Genomic DNA, 14484 nt, shown 5'->3' with positions numbered 1-14484 from the left:
GTGTGATGGGGGCTGAAGGTAGTAGGAGAATGGGACAAGAGAGAGGTAAAAAGCTGTCTGGAACTGACTGAAGACCTATGCCATTTGTAATCTACCAAGCCAGATACAGCTTACTGTATAGTGGCTCCCCTGGGGGCATAGACACTGTGATTTTCTCAATATTAAAATTCAATGCCCATTTTGTGTTGATTGGTATATCTTATTTTATAGCTTAAGTCATTTGTTTGTAAACATTGTGCTGGATCCAGATGGGAAGCCCATTCCTAAAGGGGGCCCTCCGAATGCCTATATTCGTTCCACTTGCGCAGTGCAAACTGGCACAGATGCTGTCGTAGGGCGACTTATGCTGGCCCCTTTGGACCGCAGTGGCGGAACAGCTCTCGGATGCTGGCACAGCCTCCCACTGGCATTTCCCCAGCATATCTCCCTGCACCAGTGTCCTGGGGGGTGTTTCGGGGGCATGCCCAGGGCGGAGCTGCCTCTAAGCAGCTTCCTAATCACTTTCGGGCTTAAAATGCACTATTTTGCAGATGTAAAGATATACCTGCAAAATTCATGGCACAGTCTCATGGAACCCTATGGGGAGTTCTACAGGGCTTAAAAAAAATTTTAAACCTTTTTCCAGCTTGTTGCACTAGCAGCAAGCTGCTCTGGAGGCAGCGCAGCTCTGCAGCCTCTGGCCGCCGCGGAACCACCACCCCACTCAGGATTGCACGGTTAATTTTCCATTAATGAAATGGATGTTTCCTGGTGGCCTCATCCCAGTGCAGCCCACTGATTGCCATGAAATGCTGCCTCATGGTGATAAGGGACCCTGAGGAATTACAGCAGGGAGACTATAGCGGGAGAATCGGTGAAAAATACCAGGGTAGCCTGGATCCAACCCATTCTTTTTAGTAGTTTTTACCTGGATGGTTGTGGCATTCAGCATGGCAACTGGCCTGGTAGCCAGTATTTGATGCATGCTCATAATCAATGGATTAATCATAATCACATGCTTGGATTGCGGACACTGAAAGTCATCCGTGTTAGCAAGTATGCACTATGTTTACATCTGTACAGCTGGTGGCATTAATCCTTCTGATTCATGATCAGTGCTCAGAACTAATTGGATCAAACTACAGTTTCAAGGTGGCTTTGCAAATGCAATCCAGTTAACACAAATATACTCAGACAGCCAGAGTGGTGTAGTGGTTAAGACCGGTGGCTTGGAGCAGTGGTCTGGAGTACTGGGTTTGATTCCCCACTCCTACACATGAGCAGCAGAGGCTAATCTGGTGAAATGGATTTGTTTCCCCACTCCTACACATGAAGCCAGTTTGATTCTTAGAATCATAGAATCATAGAGTGGTGGAGAAAGTTGGCATAGAAACCCAACTCCAACTCCCTCCTCCTTCTCCTTCTCCTTCTATAAAGCAGAGAAGCATTAGTGGCTCGAACAAGCCACACATCCTCCCTACTCCTTCTCATAAGGATTGAGTCAACCAAGAAAAGCACCTATTTTATAATGTGACATTTCCCCCCCTTTCAGGTGCAGTGGGTAGGGAGTGAGACCACCACAGAATCATATTTGCAATCCAGACCCGAAGAATGATGAGTCACACAGGTAAAATGGGAAGTCTAGAATAAAGAGGCAAACCACACAGGTTCTTCCCAACCACAGCTGAAACACCTTTTTGTTTTACTGATTTTAAACATATAAAGGTGTAGAGGCTTGTCCCTTTCTTCCCAGACATCCCAGCAAGATCTGCTAACTGGTATGCAGCCTTTTTAGGCGGCTGGGGCAGAAAGGTGCCCCAAGGTCTTGGCTACTTCAGAAGGAATGAAGATCAAGCTTATAGAAAGATGACATACTCTGACAGGAGTGAGCCAGAGGAAAAAGAGTATGTGATAAATTCATGGTTACACAGGAATTAACTGCTTGTATCAGTAACAACACTTTGCACAACTGCAGCAACAGTAACACCTGAATCACTATAAACATACACAACTAAAATAGAAATACTGTTGTTGCAGCCCAGTTCTTTCTTCAACTATATTGTCTGCTAGTTCACCAGTTTGCAACGGAAGACATCTCTAACTTGAGCTGGGTCCATATTAATCCTTGGAAGCCCCAGAAAGTCCAACAATTATTTCTTGTGTAACTTTCCACTGAAACTGCACCCTCACAAAAATTCCCAGCTGGAAACGTAGTGTCAAAAATGTAACACACACGTTTGTGTTAGAGAAAACAGTGGTTCATACTTTTTTTTTTTTTGCTGATTTACAGCATTGTACTTATATGCCTTTCATGATATTAATTCCAGAAAGAATCTAAAGTAACCCTCAGATGGCAACAAAACACAACGAGATTTTGGTCTGTTCTTCAAAATGTTCAGCAATCTGTTGCATGGTCAAATTGCATGAAAGCACCCTACTTGTTATGCAATGCAAGAAAAATAATATGTGCAGTTAGATATTTCCATGACCATCTCCCCCATTAAAAACATTAAGCCAAATGAACACAGAGTAGCTCATGAGACTAGAAAAATTCACTCAATAACAATAGTATTTTTCAGACATTACAACTGCTCATACCTGGAGGCCACCCATGGGAGTGCATGCTCCTCAAAATGTTGCTGATACAAGGGGTGGGGGTCACTATATTGTGTGAACAGGGCCATTTGGAGATTTCCAATTCATTTACAGCTTTAGTACATGCTACATGTGTTTCTTACAGTATGTCTGGATGCTGTATACACATAAAAATTCCGTGTGTTGCAATATTCACATGACATGGAGACCATGCATATCAGGAGCATTGGAGATAGCACTCTCTTCCACTGGTGGGTTCCTGGAATGTATGGCTATAATACCAGAAACAAGCTAATAACATGAGCATATCCAAACCAGCTGCCAGAAAAGTCAACTTTGTTTGCAAGCATATGGGCAAAATCTCCAGTAATGATGTTGGTGAAGGTCTATCTGCCATTGCTTCAATTTAATTAAAAAGTGTCTTGCACAAAAGGCTGCCTTCAGGATTTGTCCATTGTCATTCAGAGTGTTTGCCTGTCCTGAATCTAAGCAAAAAAGAAAACCTGTAGAAGGAAGGAAGGAAAAACCCCTTGCAATTGCTTATTGAGTGCTGTTTTGCTTTGACATATCCAAGGGTCATGCACACAGGCCTCCAATCACTCCAGGTCAAACCTCATTTCTGTTTTGGTCAGACATATAGAGTGTGACTTTGCAGCATGTTGCTGCCTGTCCCACACCTGCACTTCATCAGACATTTAAATTAAAGACCAAACTCCCAGAATGCTTAAATGATGCTTTCGCTGTGCATCGTTTCCACCATATTCTTTCCTGATTAAAATTGATGGAGTAAAGCCTTTTGAAAGACTTTGGAAGCAATAAACAACAACAACAAAGACATTGAAGCATTCTGGGGGGAGGGTTAGCCTAAAAGGGAGAAAGCCATCCTGCCATATACTCTAAAAAGCATTCAATTCTCCCCCCCCCCAGCACAACATGTCTGATTTTTTGACTTAATGGAAAGGGGGGGAAGGGCATCATAAGGAGTGTCTTTTAATTTCCCAGTAGATTTATGTAGATCAGCCAGTATCCTAAACACAACCCTCACTCGACTCTCTCCTCCCTGCCCCATCACACACTCACGTAATGGGGAGAGATAATGAGAGGCAGAATGGGCCGCTCTTCCCCCATTTGGGAGACTAATGAGCCTCTTCATTTGGCCTCATTATAAATGTGCCACCTTTGGCTCTGGTCTTTGGTTCAGTTCCTGGTTACATCAGCAGCAATTTCCAGGCACACTGAGGCATTACTAACATCCTCAGAAGCCAAATCGCTTTCCTTTGCCCCCCCCCCTTTTGTTGTGCTATCCAAGACTACTTTTCATTGCCACCCCCCCTCCCCTCAAAAACACACCGGTTTCGATAGAAAGTAATGAGTCTATTAATTAGAATCTCTCTAAAAGAGGGCAGTTCTGCTGGCGTGTTGTCTGTGTCTCTCTCCCTCCCTTTGTTCCAGACATGTTCAGTGAGATTAATTCCTGTTATACAGATTAAACAAGAAGTGAGTGTCTTCAGCTAAGCAAGGCGGGAGGGATGTCAGTCTGTGTAAACAACCTGATTTTTCTTTTTTCTTTTTTAATTGTAAACAATTCCTTTTTATTGTAAATACTTCAGAAATTAGTATAGTGAAAAGATATATGCACAATATAATACAAGTTACAACAAAAGAATATAGATCTGAATAGAAAACGGTTATAAATTATTTACCAACCCAGTAACCAACCCATCAATGATCATGCTGGGCAGAAGTCTCAGGATAGACAGCATGCAAGCATGCCTGGTAGAGAATTTCCCATACAGACTGTTAGCAACAAGTCTGGGGAATAATGTCCCAATTTCTCTCAATTTTCAAGCCCTTTTTTATACAATTTTGGAGGCTGGTGTTCCGAGAGGAAGGGAAAGAGTGCTCACCATGAGGTGATGTCACTCTTTTGGTCTGTGGGGGTGTTTTCAATGTAACTATTTAAAAGGTGTCCTTTCTTTTGGGAAATGTACCTTAAATAATAAGAGGCATGAACAAAAAAGAGAGCTGAAATGGAAATATTGCAATACTGGTTTTAATTCTATTTCCCCATAAAATTACACTTGGGGACATACTTGTATTACAAATCACTGGCTTTAAGAGTGAGATTCTTAATCAGCAAAGTCTTTGAACTTCTCTATAATGAGCTGAGGACCATTGTCACCGAAACTAATATCCTGTGTTAAGAGAATACTCGGCCAATTGGGCTACCTCAAAAAAAGTGCACTTCAGTATTTCAAAAGGCCATTGTTAACAGAAAGGGGCCAATTCTTACTAATCAAACATAAGAAGTGTCCTTGTCGGATTAATCCAAAGGTCCTTCTAAGCCATAACTCTGTCTGCGTCAGCATTCTGCTGGATGAGCCTGGGAAACTCACAAGCAAGGCAAGCTGGTGACAGCAACCCCCTTGGTATTTCCTGCAAAATCGAATATTGCCTTAGAACATAGTGGTTCCTCTCTCTCTCTCTCTCTCTCTCTCTCGCTCTCTCTCTCTCGCTCTCTCTCGCTCTCTCTCGCTCTCTCTCATTTATAATTTTGGAAAACTCCATCAAGTTTCTTTAATTTTTTCTTCTTCTTCTATCTTTCATCATGTTCTGCAGGAACCTTATGTATCCATCACATATATCTGGCATAGGCAACACAATCATTTTGTTGAGAACATACAGCAGCATTAGCCAACTCATGGTCTGGCCAAGCTTGTGTGGTAATTCTGTTTGCATCCACTGGTATATACACAAACTGCCCGTACACACAACTCCATGATGTCATCAGGTCTTTTATGCATGGGAATTTAACCTTGGGCTCGACACTCTCTTCACCCACACTTTTCTGATCCAAATTCTCAAAATCCTATGCATGTTGGTTGTTTGCCCCCCAAAAATTCCTGGAGTATCAGGAGTACTGCAAAATCACTAGCAGAAATCTGGAAGTGTCTGAGTCCCTGCCCCTTGAGAACACTGCTTTGTAATTGGATGTAGTGTTTATTGTTAGAAAAACATCACTACCACGACCACCCCACCAGCTCCCCTCTGCCCCCCCCCGTCAAGTGGCCATTTTACAACCCAAGTGCTACCAGAAAACAACCCCCCCCCCAAAAAAAAGCCAATGCTGCAGCCTGGGGCTCAGCTACCCGTCCCCTGTGATCAAGGAGCCCACAAGGGACAGAAAGCTAAGCTAAGCCCTGAATGGCAGCCCAGCAATTGGCTTCCCCTCCCGCATGGTCAGAGATCATGGGGAAGTGCCAGGCTCAGCTACCCGTCCCCTGCAATCAACAGGGACTGGAGAGGTAAGCAGCCATGTGGCTGCTTATTTACCCTGCCTCCCTCCGCCATTTTTTCTTTTGATATGATGATTTATCGTTAATTTGATTAAAATATTATTAAATCAGCCGAGGCTGATCCGACGCTCCCCCCCCCCCCGCATTTGGGAGACGGGTTACCCACGGGGGGAGGCATGCGAGGGAACACTGGATCTTAGCTTCAGCTGCCTCACTCTTCATTTTAATGATATTTTAATTGAATTGATGATAAATCATCACATCAAAAGAAAAAAAGGGCAGAGGGCATCAAGAGAAGTAAGCTCTCCAGTATCAATGGCTGCCCAGGGCTTCGTGAAGGGGATGGCTGAAGGCTGGCTGGAGGAGGAAACACAAGAATGTGGGGGTGTGGGGGGATGGGTAGAGAGACCCGTGCTTTGGCTTATGCACAGTAATGGCAAAGATTTGACTCGGAGAAGAACTAAGAATCGTATTAAAAGAGCATTGGGAAGACCCAGAGAGAGTGTGGGGTAGGTACGAGCAGTGCCAGATTTACGTATAAGCTAAACAAGCTATAGCTTAGGGCCCCACTCTCTTGGGGCCCCCAAAAAATTTAAAGGAAAAAAAACGATGTACATTTCCAAAATATAAGATAAAAAACAAATAAAATAAAACCTACATACAGCAACAGTGTTTTGTGTTGTGTAGGCTCCTATGATGTAAGTAATGGGCCCCGACTGCTAGCCTGCTCCCTAAAATATCACTGCTCATTTCTATATATTAGGTCCATAAATTACCATATAGCATATATTCAACACAAAAAGCAGCGACAATTTGTTGTTGACTAAGGACAGCTGGACATATAAAGGCCCCATTACCTTCAATATCTTAGGGCCTCATCAAACCTAAATCCGGCCCTCGGTACGAGGTCCACTCTGAGGGACAGAAAACTCATGCATAACTCCAGGGAACAGCCTAGTCAGTCTGGGGGTGAATGTGAGTCAAAGTACCGTTGCATAAAAGACCATCAGTTATGATAGTTCCCTTTTGAATTGCTATGACTATGCAAATCATATCAGCTATATGTACAGCCCCCATATAGGGGTACCAGTTCATACAAAAGCACCCCATCCTTGAGCATTCCTGGAGCTGATTGTGTGAATCCTGCTGAACTGGATCTTAGAGATAGCTTTTATTTCCAGTGTGAGTTTATGAGATAGCATAACGACAGTTTCTGTTTCATTTTCAATCAGTTTCTTAATAATCCTACCAGTGGGTTTGCCTTTTTACAGCTGCAGATCATTGCATTGACATTTTTCAATAAGGTTTTTACTGGGATCCTATGATTTCTTTCTTGGTTGCCTATGTCCAGTAAAGTTGCCAACCACCAGGCACTAGCTGGAGATCTCCTGCTATTGCAACTGGTCTCCAGGCGACAGAGATCAGTTCACCTAGAGAAAATGGCCACATTGGCAATTGGACTCTATGGCATTGAAGTCCCTCCCCTCCCCAAACCCCCCCTCAGGCTCCGCCCCAAAAACCTCCTACTGGTGAGGAAGTGGGACCTAACAACCCTATCTAGCAGGCCTAAGTTGGCTGCTTTTCAACCCCATGACACCAAAATTGCAGGAGAGCTAGTGCTGCCTTTCAAATAAAGACTTGCCAAGTTTCAAATGATTTGGACCAAGAGGTCCAATTTTACAGGTCCCTGAACAAGACGTCCCCAGACATCCTAATTGCAGAGGGGAAAGGGGCCTCACCCCCACGCCCTTAGCAAAATCTCAAGGGAAGGCAAAATTCATTCACAGCTCTCAAGTGGTTTAAATGAAATGTAATTGTGCCAAGACTCATCAATTTTTGCTTCATTTGGACATTCCTGTTATGACAAAAAGCATGAGAATCTTTGCACTTCAACCTACACTGTTTTTGATACTTAGGCCACTGAAGGTGGAAACTAGATTTTTTTTTATTTAAAAAAAAATCTTAAATAGGACATGCAGCCATCAGCATTACTTCTGAATGAACAGAGCTTTTCAGAGCCTTATGGCAAAAGACCCCATAATTCTCAGAAATACTTTACCTAAATCATTATACTTGATGAAACACATGTAAACTGGGCACTTTCCTTTTTAGAACCCTACAGCACAGTAGCTCATCCAACAAGGGCACAGATGTTTTGGACTTCCTATTGTAATTTGGCACAGTGTGGAGTTTCGCACTGGGGTCATGTTCATGCAACAATACATCATCTCACAATGACAAGTTATAGGAGAAAACTAAATACTGTATGAGCAAATGATGAGAGCGAAATCCAAGACGTTTTGGGTGGGCCAAGCTAAGCCTCAATTAAAACCAAATGTTGTGACATTTTCCCCATCCTGTAATAAAATATATCTTTCACAACTAACCTCAGAGCTGGCAATCACTGCTCTGAAGTACTTATAAACAAGATAGAAAAGATTATCCAGTCTCAAACTACAAAATACCTTGGTTTTCATTTGGTTTGTTCTTGGCAAGGATGTGATCTGAATCTTGTTATGTCCACATTCAGTTAAACTGGTGTGCTTAGAGTTAAGCGGAGTAAAGTCCTATTGATAAAATTAGTTCAAAGTCAGGCTAGGTTCAGACATGTGCTTATCATATGAGAGCCTGTCCTGTTTTGTTTTTTTTAAAAATGTGAATAAGCATCCACCCAAAGTACTCTTCTGATCTTTATGTTACCATATTTACATGTGATATGCTACTAGAAAGGAACACAACCAAAACCTATTGAATGCATATTCCATGTGGCTCTCAATCTTAAAATGATTGGTGGGCCTAGTCACTGAATAATTAAGCAAAACAATATAAATGTAATCAAGACAATGGGAAAATTGCAAACACTAAAAAAGGCTGGGATAGTACTCCAACTTTGTATCCAGAAAATTTAGAGCTACTGTAGGAACAGATAGTGAAAGCTTTCCTTCTTCCTTCCTGCCTTGGTTATATTTTCTTGTATTTCAGGCATGTCTTTGACTCCATTGTGATAACCTTCAATATTCTCAACATGGCCAAATCTGTGGATACTAGGGCTGTCGATTCAGTTCGTCCCGAACTGAAAAACAGCTGAATTTCCCCCGATTCGGCGGTTTTCAGTTCGGATGGAACTGAATTAAAAAAAAAGGCGGGAAAATGACGAGCCAAATTTGGCGAGTTCGGGGTGAGCTGAATAAATTCTGTGAATTTGGGGGCTCAGAATCAGCAGCATAACCGTCAGTAAGCAGCATTCTCCCATGGCCAATGGTGGCCAAACTGGGTCTTCTCCCGGCCAATCAGAGCAAGGATTCTCACTTTTGAAATGGCCAGGAGAAGAGTCTAAAAACTCCCGTCCCTCCCCTCCTGTCCCGACTGTATTCATTGCCTTCCAATTTGGTGGTGGTGCTGCTGAGAGATCCGATTCCTGACTGGGCCGAGCTGCTGGTGCTTACCGGAATAGGATTGGATTTACTTCTCCTCCGTGCTCCTGCTGGAAGACATCCACACAGTTTGATTTTGGGTTTTTTTCTCTATACCTTTTCTCCTGTGTGTGTGTGTGTGGGGGAAAGCAGAGTCTGTGTGTGGGGGGGGGAGAGCAGTTTCTGTGGGTGGGGGGGAAGCTAAAGGGGGCTTTTGCCCATTCTGCCGAGGGGTGTGTGCCCGCTAGCCTCTGCGGGAGTGTGTGTTATGCTTTTAAAGTTTCAAAGTTTAAGATTGAGTCTGTGCGGCGGCTAGCGAGTCTCTCTCTGCTCGGAACCAGGGCTGCACCTCCTCCTCCTTGGTTTTTTTCCCATTTGGGGTTGAGCCGAGCCATACTGGGTTTTTTTGGGGGGGGGGCTTGGCCCATTCTGCAGAGGGTGTGTGCCCGCTCACCTCTGCGGGAGTGTGTGTTCTGCTTTTAAAGTTTGAAGTTTAAAGTTGAGTATGTGCAGCGGCTAGTGAGTCTCTCTCCGCTTGGCACCCGGGCCACACCTCCTCCTCCTTGTTTTTTTTCCTGTTTGGGGTTGAGCCAAGCCGTACTGGTTTGAGGGGTGGCTTTGCCCATTCTGCAGAGGGTGTGTGCCCGCTCACCTCTGTGGGAGTGTGTGTTCTGCTTTTAAAGTTTTGAAGTTTAAAGTTGAGTCTGTGTGGCGGCTAGCGAGTCTCTCTCCGCTTGGCACCCGGGCCACGCTTCCTCCTCCTTGTTTATTTCCCCCTTTGGGGTTGAGCCAAGCTGTACTGGTTTGAGGGGGAGCTTCGCCCATTCTGCAGAGGGTGTGTGCCCGCTCACCTCTGCGGGAGTGTGTGCTGTGCTCTGCTTTTGTTTTTTGCCCCTAGCCTGGGGTTGAGTGCGATGGTGCGGCTTGCGTGAGTCTCTCCCCGGTGCTGCTAGGCACCTGTGCCTCCTCCTCCTTGGTTTTTTCCCCGTTTGGGGCCGAGCCGTACTGGTTTGAGAGGGGGGACCTTTATGGCTTTATTCCAATGAGGGAATGGAATAAAGATGCACATTAAGGATGGGGGGGACCCCTTCCGGGCCCCATAATTTTGGACCCCATGACCCAATCTTAACAAAACTTAGGGGTTCTTGCAAGAAGGGTCCCCTCAAGCTACGCTGAAAATTTGGGACCTCTACCTCCAAAAATGCCCCGCCACGGAGCCGCAGAAAGCCGCGAGTGTGGTTTATGGCTTTATTCCAATGAGGGAATGGAATAAAGATGCACATTAAGGATGGGGGACCCCTTCTGGGCCCCATAATTTTGGACCCTGTGGCCCAATCTTCACAAAACTTGGGGGTTCTTGCAAGAAGGGTCCCCTCAAGCTACGCTGAAATTTTGGGACCTCTATCTCAAAACATGCCCGCCCCCAGAGCCACGGAAAGGCGCAAATGTGTTTTTAATAACTTTAAACAGACTGATTTTTTCCCGAACTCCAGTCTGAATCTCGTGTCGAATTTCATGGATCTGAATTGGGGGAGTTCAGACTTCGGCATTTCCTGAATCAAAACGGGCCGAATTTTGCCGAATCCGAATTTTACCAAAAATAAAATTCCAACAGCCCTAGTGGATATCTAAATCTGGAGACTGCAGCCATGAACAGAGAAAACATCTTTCTACAAACCTGAAAAATGCCCTAGGTTTTCAGAAAAATCTGAAATCTAACCCCCCCAAAACAAAATAAAAAAACCATACATAGAGGATTTGAACCACCCAAGAACAGAAACAGCTCTTGTAGCTTTAAGAAACAAATGCCTTTAGTGCCTGTTGCTAGGCAGCCAGAACAGGGGGTTGGGGCAGGGCCTTTTCCATGGGGCTGTTTTTACCTCTAAGGGTGACTCATCAGGTGACTTACTACCATGTGACTTCATGTCTCACCCAGGACTGGCTGCTTGCTATGGTTCAACAGCAGCCATTCCATAATAGCCAGTGTGGTATACTGGTTAGAGTCTTTGACAAGGAACTCGGAAACCCAGGTTCAAATTGCCACTCTGCCATGGTGTCACTGGGTGACCTTGAGCCAGTCACACTATCTCAGTTGAACCTAATTCACAGGGTTGTTGTGAAAAAATGGAGGCAAACTGTGCAAGCTGTTAAGAGTCCCTATTGAGGAGGAAATCTGGGTATACATATAATAAATAAATATAGCTGAAGATGCGGGGGCAGATAAAAGGTATCCTGGTTGGTGAGTGGGAAGGAGAGAAGGAAGCAGAGTAAGGTAAGTTATGCAGGTGGACGGAAGGAGGGGAAAAGGATACAGGGGGAAATGAAGTGCACTGTGCAAGTCCTTGCAGGTTCTCAACTGTGTAACTGAGTCTCATAGTTTTCCTGAGAAGATGATAGAAACAGGAAAAGCTGGAGACAGAAGGTCAGATAAAGGTAAGTTGGCTGGAAGGTAGGATGGAAAAAAGGAAGCAGGAAAAGAGGAGAGGCTATAAGAGCTTTCAGGGAAGGGAACAAGGAAATCATATGAGAGGGGAAAATGAGATGCCCCCTCAAGTCCTTGTGAGTGCCCTACTTGTATTAATCTATTGTGGCAAAAATAAGAGCTCTATGACACCTTAAACACTCAGGAATTTAATGTAGCATAAGCTTTTGTGGAGCAACTCCCTGAAATCTTATGCTGTAATAACTGTTTTAGAGTTGTTTCCAAACAAGTGGAGTTAAGGCATGTGACATTCCCACTGCAGCCCAGAGGGCCTCTCAAAATGTTGCTTGGGGGGACCAAAGTGGTATCTGCTCTAAGAGTAGGGAAATGGCAAAAGTCCACCCCTGGTCTGCCAACAGAAGGGCCATCTCTTTGAAAGAAGTACCATTATGCCAGGAGAAGTGGCATCTGGTTGGCCACTGTGTGAACAGACTGCTGGATTTGATGGGCCTTGGTCTGATCAAGGATTGCCAACCTCCAGGTACTAGCTGGAGATCTCCTGCTATTACAACTGATCTCCAGCCGATAGAGATCAGTTCACCTGGAGAAAATGGCCGCTTTGGCAATTAGGCTCGATGGCATTGAAGTCCGTCCTCTCCCCAAACTCCGCCCTCCCCGGGCTCCGCCCCAAAAACCTCCCACCAGTGGTGAAGAGGGACCTGGCAACCCTAGTCTGATCCAGCAGGGCTTTTTTAATGTTCTCATGTTAACTTTGGATCTAGTTCAGTCTTTATGATGTCACAGAACTCTTCATTTGTGTAGCCATGTAACAAACACTTTACACTATGTAACAAACAGCTTTTTACAACTTCACTTAGACTATAATATTGAATTATGTATAAGTACTCTAGGGTTCATTTGTATGTGCACATACATCAAAAAGTGGGAAAGCATGTACAGTCTAAATCTTTTTGGGTACATCTGTTAGCTTTTTTGGAACATCAATTCTATCTCAGTATAAGCTGAGTATTAGACTGGGTTTTGCAGCATTTTTTTTTTTAAAAATTAGTATGGTTATTATTTGCTAGAAATTCTTCACTTCCCCCTAAGCTCCATTCCACCTTAACAGCAGCAGCAGCAGCCACATTCCAATTGACTTGGTGTGATGAATGTTATTTACACTTCGGTTTGCAGTTTTTTTGTACAATCTCATAAGAGAATAAATCCACACTTCCATGGAGGGCTGTGCATGAGGAAGTCTGCGGCTGTTAAGGAGAGGTGTTAGACACATATGGGAATGTATTAGTAAGGGTCACACCTACATTTGTAAGATTTCCAAGTCACTGAGTGTGTGCATCCAGGACAGTGGGAGAAAAAGATTAATAGCTTGTAATTTTGTGTAGTCAGGGGAAACCTTTTGGTGTAATAAATGGGATCCAGATTTAGATTATCGAAGCCTTCACTTAGGATGATGGCATTTTCCTAACTCTCATACTGCAGCCTGTTGTTGCTATGAAAACCATATAAGGACTGATATAATTGTCATTGCTATCTAGAATATATGTTAATATCATGGGCACCTATCAGATAGTACATGTTTCTTCTTCTTCTTCTTCTTCTTCTTCTTCTTCTTCATTACAATCATAGACCAGCATGCATACAAATTACAGTCAGTAGTTATAAAAAAGGGGGGGAACCTGTATAAAATTAGAAACTAAAAACCCTGATTGAATATATAAGCTAAGGGTAGCTATATGGCTATCATAAGTAAATTCTGCGAACTTCAGTTACAATATATATTAATACTGTGTATCTAAGGCCATTAATCCACCTCCTTACTTGTGAGTGCGTTTCTCTTCTCAATAGCTAAAAAGCAGAATTTTATCATTGCTTGAGATATACTAATCCAAAATAAACCCTATGCTGGCAATAGTAAATGCAACACAATAATCAGCAAGCAGGCTCAACAGTACAAATATCCAATAGAGAGAAGTGCAAAAAGGTACACAAATGGCAGTTATGCCAAAACAGTATCTATTCAAGCACAAATTAACATTGACAAAGTAACATTGGCAAATTGTGTATAATTTGTCAATGCTAATTTGTGCTTGAATAGATACTGTTTTGGTATAACTGCCGCTTGTGTACCTTTTTACACTTCTCTCATACAATAGAGAGAATTTGTACTGTTGAGCCTGCCTGCTGAATATTGTCTTGCATTGCTTGGGATATGGCAGCCTCCTTATCCTCAAGCAATAGTTTGACCAGGGCTAACTCTGTTCATTCCAAAAAAAGTTTTCAGATGCTTAAAATGAGATAGCGGAGGGGAAATATTGTTTGCTCTGATTTCATCATAAAATTCACAGTGCAGCACTATATGTGTGATTGATTCAGTACACGCTACATCAGGGATAAGTGCCACGATTATCTACTGTCACCATTTTGCCGGCACCGTTTTGTGACCCCGACCATCTCTCAGCTTCCACAAAGCAAAGTCAGACGGGAGCGGAACCTGAGAAGCCTGAAGCCAAGGTGTGTAGAGTCCCTTTGACAGGAGGAACGCGCTAGGCAGCAACTCTCTCATCTTTGCCTTGAAACTTTAACTGAACTTGCTGCCAAGGAGTGTGGCTGTGGTCCAACAGGCTTCAGATCAGTCAGTCCCAACATCTATGCCAGTCTTCTCTTTGCAAATTAATTACAGACAACACACAGCATTTTAAAATAAGTGTGAGATGCAGCAGTCAGCTATGCTAGCCCCCCTCCCAATTTCATTACAGGT

The sequence above is a fragment of the Euleptes europaea genome, chromosome 12 (assembly GCF_029931775.1).
Source record: "Euleptes europaea isolate rEulEur1 chromosome 12, rEulEur1.hap1, whole genome shotgun sequence".
NCBI classification, from domain to species: domain Eukaryota; kingdom Metazoa; phylum Chordata; class Lepidosauria; order Squamata; family Sphaerodactylidae; genus Euleptes; species Euleptes europaea.
The sequence above is the reverse complement of the archived record's forward strand: the minus strand, read 5'-3'. Positions refer to the sequence as shown.